This window comes from Rhipicephalus microplus, chromosome 3, assembly GCF_043290135.1.
Source record: "Rhipicephalus microplus isolate Deutch F79 chromosome 3, USDA_Rmic, whole genome shotgun sequence".
In the NCBI taxonomy this organism is placed as follows: Eukaryota; Metazoa; Arthropoda; class Arachnida; order Ixodida; family Ixodidae; genus Rhipicephalus; species Rhipicephalus microplus.
In genome coordinates, this window is record NC_134702.1 from 73,394,987 (window position 1) to 73,404,076 (window position 9,090).

The window sequence follows — 9,090 nt, forward strand, 5'->3', positions numbered from 1 at the left end:
CGAAAGACAAGGGAACACTGCAGAGGAACAGCCTTCGTGTATACTTTCTGTGTATGGTAGAATTTTCTTGTCGTAATTTTGCTCATTGATTGATTTATATGTGGGCTTTAACACCCCCACACCACCACATGATTTTGAGAGACGCCGTAGTGGAGGGCTCCGGCAATTTCGACCACCTGGTGTTCTTTAACGTGCACCAGCATGTGAGCACACGGGCCTGCAATAGATTTTCGCCTTCATCGAAAATGCAGCCGCCACAGCCGGGATTCAATCCCGCGACCTGCGGGTCAGCAGCCGAGTACCTCAGCGACTAGACCACCACGGCGTGGCTAAAAGTCATGGTCCCAGCAGGTATCGAACGAAAGCATTCTGCGTGGCAGTGAATCATTACCACAGAGCCGTGCCTAGTCTCGGAACTAGTCTTCAAATAGACATTAAAGGAAAGCTGAAGGAATTTTAGAATTTAATAAAACTTCGTGTTTAGGAAGAACCGACATTATTGTAATTGACAATGTCATAATTGTTTTCGTGGTTGTAGGAGAAGGAGCTTTTGAACAGGCGAAATAAAAGCTTGCCTTGCTCCACCCCCATTAGTGCGCTGAAGGTTTGGGCGTGGAAACATACGTCATCTTCGTTTCCTGTGGCCCGGAGAGAGTGTTCTTTCTTATCTTCAACCACGGCCTCCATGACTAACCCATGACATGCCATTGCCAGAACTAATCGAAGAAGCCACACTTCAGCAGTGCTGCGGTTGGAGATGACGTGGCATACCCGAGAATGACGTCACCGTGTTCGCTCGCGTTCTCAAGAAGCCCGGCGGCCACAGCCAAAGTTTTTTCACCAAAAAGTGCTAATGGTGTTCACTTTTGAGAACTCGCACATCGCTTTTCTAATTCAGCAGGGATCAAACTGTCCTCACACGCTCCTAAGTCATCTTTAACAACAACACGATAGTCTTTCTTGGGGACCTTCGACGTAAAAATTTTGATCCGTCTGTCTGTCTGTCTGTCTGCTGTCTGTCTGTCTGTCTGTCTGTCTGTCTGTCTGTCTGTACGTTTGCCTGTTTGTCCGCCCTAACGATGCTTCAAACGGCACCAAACGACCGACCCCATCCGCAGCGCCCACCAATATTGCTCAAGGTTTAGCGTTCATAGTTGTGCGATTGTCCATTAAAAAAAGCAAATATTGCGCATATCTGAGGTGCCATAACAACACGCCTGTGCTTTGTATGTCTGCCTTTACATTAGAGGAGGCACACACAAGTAACTCTATGTAGCGTTTATCGCGCTTCGCTGACAGTGCAACGCGATGCTCAAGAAGGTGTTTCGAACGCTTTGCTACGACGACATGGTGGTGGCACCTGCCCATCGCTTTGCATTCTACACCTTATCACCTCCGAGACTGGCGCGCATCTTTCTGCGCGGTCGCGCGCGCCTTCGTTTTTGAAGATAACTGCCAGATGGCACTTGTGTCTTACGTGCCTAGATGTGCTTGTGCACCTCCGCTACACACTCGAAGCACTCTAACGCAGCACCTTCAGAATACCATTCGCCGATTTTCTTGCGCAGAACATCAAATAAACGTTTTGTTCACTCTCTCCAGACGCGAGACTATCGTCTTACGACGACATTCACAGTGTAAATGTAGATTTGGGCCAATTTTTTTTTTTTTTGAAAAGTGCTTCAGCTTTCTTTTAAAGTTCGAGAAACGTAAATAGTCGTTGCCGTGCTGGCTTTCGAAATTCATAAACATTACATATGCATTCCTATTATTCAGCCGTCATGTCGGGATAACGTCAATTGTAGTTTGGTGTCATGCGATGAAGTTGATTTATATGGCAGCGTCCAGAGCTACCATTATCGCGAACACCAGCGCTTCCTATCAGCTTATCGCTTCTGTTGTCGCTAATACTCTAGTTCCTGTTGACATCTTTGCACAAGTGCAAAGAACTGGTTATATCAACATCAGCAACTCTTCAACATATATCATATGTGCATTGAATATTTGTACATATATTTAGCATAATTTCCCAACGTGTCCCGTAATAGAAAACTTACAACGCGGTCACCTTCCCTCCGCATGCTTCACATAACGTCGATCGCCAAGGTACGTGGAATATGCCGAGTGCTTGTTATTGAAGACTCGTTGGAAGTGTTCGTAAATAGTCGTGCAAATTAAGAATTTAAGACCTAAATTCAAGTATAAAAAACGCAGCTTAGTACAAGAAATAGACGTCGCAATACTAGATATACAACTTACTCGTGTGAGAGCATTCTATTGTATTCAAATAGAACAAAACTTTACCTGTAACAAATAGTACGACCTAAAGCTGTTTTCGACAAACGAGAACCGATAAAGATATGCAGGACAACCACTTTTCCAATTGTATGTTTTCGCATACATGGCATGCATAAATGTAATCAAACGCATGTGCCATGTGCAAGTACCCGAATCTCATTTCAAGCTAACATTTCATGCCCGTAAACTGTCGTTGTATGCTTCCTTTGAGTGTTTGATGCCATAGAATGTCAGCTAATTAGCTCTGAAGTTTGTCGACTGAGAGCGTCAACACATTTTTTATCCTTCGCTCAATACAGTATGCTTCGAGTTCATCAAAAAAAAAAAAGACGAGATAATGAAGCTGCTCAAAAAGCATATAATTTTGATGATAATTATTATAGCCCGATACTTATACGCTTGTGTAGTTTGAGAGTGATTCCTTCCAACAAATCCGCCGGCAAAAAATTGCTCAACATTTGTTACTTATAACTACACGTACAATTCCAAATACAGTGACTTTCTATCGTCAGCATCGTTACCATGTCAGGTATTGCCCATCTCGTATGGTTAAATCACGCAATACAAAATAGTTCGAAAGTAATAATAAACGGGTGAGTGTGATCTAACCCTTATCGTCCCCAGAACTCCGGCTGATGTGCAAGTCGCGCCACCTCTCGCCGGCTTGCGGTGGCGCTTCTCGTAACTATACGGCAATGGAGAACAAAACATTAACATCTCCTCTCCCTTCAGGTTTTCTAAAAGCACTCTCGCTTATAAGTAGCTCATGTAGAAACCTTTTCTTTAGCATAGTTACGTTGCGACTGGTCGCAATCTAGCGAGTTCGACCAGACGTCTACAATCGCGGAAAAGCGGTCGGAGCCAAAGCCAGCTCTTAAATGGCTGGCTGGCAGGTTATTTTCGTTGCAGTACGAAAAAAAAAAAAAGAACATTGAGGCAGCAGCTGCCACCCCGCGGACCTCTTAGTTTGTCCTTGCGCAGTCTGTGCCAAGCTGTAATGTCGGCTAAACACACACGATCAGCTCTATATGAACATATACGGCATAAGAGACGCGGGTGCATTGAAGGGTGAAAGGCCGTGCCTTCGATGGACGGGGTGCAACGGCACTACCTGTCGCCAACACTGCACTCTCGTGATTGCACTGCAACACACTTTCAGCAAGAAATAGGCGGAGCTAATTGCGCCTTGGCTTCGAGTGCACCGTCGAAAGTACCGTGTGTTTAAGCGCTCTGCAGCTCTAACGGACAGTAACACGAACACAGACGTATGCACATACACGCTATTCTTGCACTGTGTCAAGGCACTTTTTCACAGCTGGCTGCTCCGCGAAATGAGACGCAGCATGGGTGCCTGAGAGAGTCCAGCGGACAACTAACACCTGCTCAAGGTAAGAGACACGCTACGCGTGCGTGTTCGTTTGTATAAGGAGTATTAACCGACCCCGATTATTTGCTGCAAGAAAGCCTTCGAAATCCACGCTTTGTCATGCGACCATCGGAGGACAAACATAGCTGCAAGACCAAGGGCGAAATTGGGTCTCGGGGAAGCCGGAGGCATAGTTTCATAATAGTATACACTACAAGGAAATCTAGCGCTGTAGCCTGCAGGAGGTGCGACCCATGCCAGCAAGCATGAGAATGATGGGTAGTACAAGGCAGACCCGTTGGCAGGAAATTTTTCTCAGGGGGGCACTTCTTGAAGGCCTTCAAAAGCGCCTATTTAACTTTTTTTTTTTTGTAAAGCACTTCTCTTCCCTTTCAAGTTCGTGGGAGGAGGAGAGTCTGGTACATGGATTTGCCTCTATTTCCGTTTTTTTTTCTTTCGGCTCCATGTGAGTGGAGCTACTTTGTCGCAAGATGACGTTCAGCTAATGTTGAGCAGACCCAGTTTAACACATTGACTGCTTTACATTCGCACTGAAATCCGCTATCGAGGCTCACAACGAGTGACTCTTTGAAACGGAATCAAAAGCCAAGACACAACAATAAACAAATCCACAAGTATACGTTAGAAGCTGCAAGCTAGGTGGATTCGTGTACTAAAACAATCGTTCCCATGGTCGCCGAACGATCACAGCGCCACACTTCCCTTTAGTAAACATTGTAGGAAAGTGTATACGGCTGGAGAAAACTAATAAAAGCTTTGACGAGATATTTTTAAAAAGCTGGTATCGCGATAATATCTATGCCGGCGCCGTTGGTTATGAGCGAAAGAACGGCGTTTTTGTGAGTGAAATTTTGATATACAAGCAAATATTTAAATAAAAATCGGGCACTACTCCCACTAAGTTGAGCAATGCTGGGTCACAGCAGAGCTGGTGAGCACATAGCTGGCCCTGGTTTGGCTATAGGCTTTTTACCCTATCACCTCGCGCTTTCCCATTAATTGTTATACTATACTGTGCTATACTTATACATTATATGTGACAAATATGGGTCACCCTGTTTTGCTTCTCTTGTCGACCACCTGTACAGAGTGCTTGGGCAATGTATGAACGCTTGCCGGTTAACGATGGTGATAATTTTCTTGCTATAGTATACGACACACCACTGACATCGAGCATAACAACTCTGCCGTAATAAAAACTTAGAGGCAATTGAACCCACGCCTCCGGCGTCGTAAACAACTGTTCTTCCGCAGAGCCACGCTATTGCGTGAAACCGTCTACACAAAAAAAGGGTGAAAAGAAAGAAACAATACGATTATCAACGAAGAGAAAAAAATAAACAGCGAAAGAAACGGGACAGTAAAAAACACGGACTGTCTCTTTCAGTGAACCGTATTTTGCGCTGTTGTTTCGCTTCGTTAATCATGTGCCAAGCACCCCAAATAAGCGCTTAAGTGCTGTACGACTGTCATGTAGTGCAAGAAGTCTTCACAATGTGCGTATTATTGCGTGGCAGGAGCGCAGAATCCCACCAGTCATCCACATGTGTGAATTGCTCGACAAAAGAGTGGTTCAAAGGTCCACCCTTTCCAAGTGTGGCACATACTCGTATAACTCAGACCGCGGTATGCGGGTATGCGGTGCAGGTAATTGACACTTTCAATCTGCCCCTAAACAGCGACAACACACATCTGGAATTGAAATGCGAGAGCATCAAGAAAAAATGGCAGCTGAGCCACGAAGAGAATGCTGATTGAGCGAAGCTCCTTGGATGATTACGAAACGTTTATCAAATTATTACGACGGTGCCAGGTGGCAACATTCATCAGATGAATGCAAACAGTAAATAGCGTCCATATTAGAGTCGAACCGAAATCCTGCGCGACAATCAAATATTCCACTACACAACCAGGCCAGGTTTCGGAGCTGCCTAGGAAAGAAACCCTCTGCAGGCTTAACGTTAGTGAAACTTCAACTGTGGTTGCAGTGTTATTGATCGAACTATCTAAAATTTTAAACATTACATACGTATTGTTATCATGCAGGTGTCACGTGGAGTACACGTCATTTGTTGTTAAGCGCCATCCACTTAAGTTGGTCCATGAAGCACCGTCCAGAGCTACCATCTTCGCAATCACAAGCGCTATACATATCATGCTTGCTCGTGTATAGGTAATGCCCACGTTGATATTGGCATTATTACTACTGCTATCAACAACTGGTTAGATAAAAGGTATGCGACTGATGAACATCTGTCTGTGCGTACTTATCTTTAGCGTCATTTTACAACGTTTCACTGAATAAAACAAATTACACCACAGCCACCTTCCCTCCGCATTGTTCGCGTCGCATCGATTACCTGGGTATGTGGGATCTGCCAAATTTTTACCTTATAGCCTATATGCCATGGTCAGGTGGTATTTTTCGGGCAAACCCTTATCTTACTGTCCGTTTTGGTCTACGCCAAATAAAAAGGCGATCACGAGAGCACCGAGACGTATGGGGCTGGATAGACTGATACGTAGATAAAGAGGCTCAAAGGCAGGCCTGCTGAAAAATGCTTCACATTTAATAGCCTGCCGCGAAGATGAGATAATGCTAGACAGGGCCCTTTAAGATATAATACACAGGTGTGAAACGTGGCATATGATTACTAACGCAGAAAAAGAAGTCACAGTTTCGGCACAGCGCCGAAGCAATGAATGCGATAGCAAGACATCGCACTGTTACACAAAGCAAGGTCAGGAGAATTAGGAAACCATATGAAATGTAGTGAACACCGCTGAACGCGCGTTCAGCTGCAGTGCTTCTCGCACGCGAAGCAGAACTTTCCTCCTATGTTCCGGCACGTATTCGCACGCCCGCCTTGCTTCAGTGCGACCCGCATTCCGTTGGAGCTGTTCCGCAGGAGTTCGTACAACGCGTGAAGCCATGACAAAGGCCGAACTACGTACATAGCTAGTTTTTTGGCCACGGGAGATTCACCATAAAACCAATACTGTTAAGTAAAATATAGTAAAATTTTATGTAGCTTTATAACAGAAATTTTTAGTTTTCAAAAGGCCGCTCATTTTTTGTGCTGTATAACTACAAGTGAGACAGACAAGCGTTGTTCAAGAATGCCTCTTTCAAGTCCCCTTACAGTAAGGCGGTGGTAATATATATATATATATATATATATATATATATATATATATATATATATATATATATATATATATATATATATATATATATATATATATATATATATATATATATATATATATATATATATATATATATATATATATATATATATATATATATATATATATATATATATATCAGCGGGTTGAATAGTGAAGTAACGGATGGTGAAACAAGATTGAACGCAGGTTTATTGAGTTAGTCAGTTATGTAGGCAACTCCACTGTGACGGCATGTCACTGAGATTCAGGCATGCGTTCTTGGTTAAAGCAGTGCACCGATGTGCCACGATTCACTGGTTCGAACCCCCGTTAAGAGCCTTAAATTTTTTTCTTCTGACAATTTTTCTTCGTACTTTTCATACACATGTACATACATTAGCATATCCAGGACATGACGGTGACGGCAACGGCGACTGCGAAAATCAGCCAAGAGTGTTAATATAATTTCAATCGCAATACAAAATGGAAGTAGTGCTTTCCTGAGCTGGTTAGTTGCATGAAGCGTGGGTACTCCAAACAACTGCTTGGACAAGGACAGAAAAAGACATAATGCTGGACTAGCAAATGAACGTTTATCGAATCTTTCCTTCCATATATACAGCATTTTATAGCGAATGCAAAGCTCACCGATTACCAAATCGTTGTGTGCGCATGAATCTTTCTTTTCTTTTACCGTTAGTAGTGTGGAAGGTGTGCTGATGTACGATTGTCCACTTTCACCGATGGCTATGGCTTTTAAAATTTCGCGCATTAGCTTGCTATTGCGTTTCGCTAAGGTCTTAACATTGTGCAGTAAGCCCACTATTCTATGGGACAACCATGTGTGGTGTTGAGCGTCATCGGTTCTTTGATCTAGGGGTTTGATCCTCACTTAGGGTACGAAAGGTCGGGGTTCAAATCCCAAACAACCCTTTTTTAACATGAGGTGAAAGAACCCCAGGTGGTTGAAATTTGCGGAGCCCTCCACTACGGCGTCTCTCATAATCATATATGGTCGTTTTGAGACGTCAAACCGCACATATCAACCAAACATGAGGTTGAAAGATGTCATCGGTGGTACGTGTTAACGTGAGAGAGTCAAAGAGCTCGTTTCGGAGAAATTCCGGCGTCGGCGTTGGTGTCAGTGTCGTTAGTTGTGAGTGAAAAATCATCGCACCCCAATAATGTTATTTCGCTCACTCTTCACGTGACCGAAAAATCGAAAACGATGCCATAAAATAAACAATAAAAATTCTGTTCTGAGTGGGGATCAAACCCGGGTCTTTGCATGGCAAGTTGGTATTCTAATACACAGCCAACACTCTGCTTCTGAGTACAGTGAAAATAACTTCCTCTGCTTGGAAATGCAGTGAAAGAAACTTTCATGCTTTACAAACACGCGCGTCCTATGTACAGGCTTAACAATACAGCATGAAATATTGCCCTAATAATGAGTGGTACGAGCATGCATTGCCTTCGGGCGTCAGAACATGGGATAATCATAATGACTTCATAGTTTAAAAGCAGTAACCCACTTAAAAAGGCACACACGCTACTGCACCCTTAAGGTCTCACAGTGGGCGTAGTGGGTGCATAACAAGTTCGCAAAAAGATTTCATACACTAAATTTTTGAAATATGCACTAAAACGAAATATCGCTGCCGCTTTCAACTTTTAAAAGCAAAGCTTACGGGTTCCCCCCCCCCCCCATTTTCTTCTCTGTACCCCTGGCTGTTTTTTTTTTTAGTTTCTTTTTGCGTCTTGCCATTTTATCAAACATGTGTCTGTGGCCTTCGACGTCACCGGCTCGTTGGTCTAGGGGTATGATTCTCGCTTCGGGTGCGAGAGGTCCCGGGTTCAAATCCCGGACGAGCCCACTTTTTTTCTTCAATTCAATTAAAGATAAGAGTTGATTTGTCGTTTTTATTCTTTTCTTTCCTCTGGACAACGTATTACAAAGATGTATACAACCATGCCGGCCATAAGCCTAGTGTAGGACAATAGTTATAGCGTAAGTATACAAAACGACGACACAGAGACAAGACGGAGATGAAGGACACGAGCACTCGTAACCTTCTTGTCTCTGTGTCTTCGTCCTGTTTCGCGCTAGAACTATCGTCATGTCGTACCAATTAGCCCAAGTGCCACACTTCCTAGTGTAGGGTTGTGCGAATACTGATATTTTTAAAACTAAATCAAGTAGGAATCGAATTGCGCGTACATACTACCCAATG

General features: G+C 43.7%; 1 non-coding gene across 1 annotated transcript; it reads left to right on the forward strand.

Annotated features, from left to right (window-relative positions):
• The first annotated feature begins 8,660 nt into the window (after positions 1–8,660).
• TRNAP-CGG (transfer RNA proline (anticodon CGG)) lies at positions 8,661–8,732 on the forward strand. Its single transcript has one exon. It is a non-coding gene; the product is annotated as a tRNA-Pro (tRNA).
• Positions 8,733–9,090: the final 358 nt, after the last annotated feature.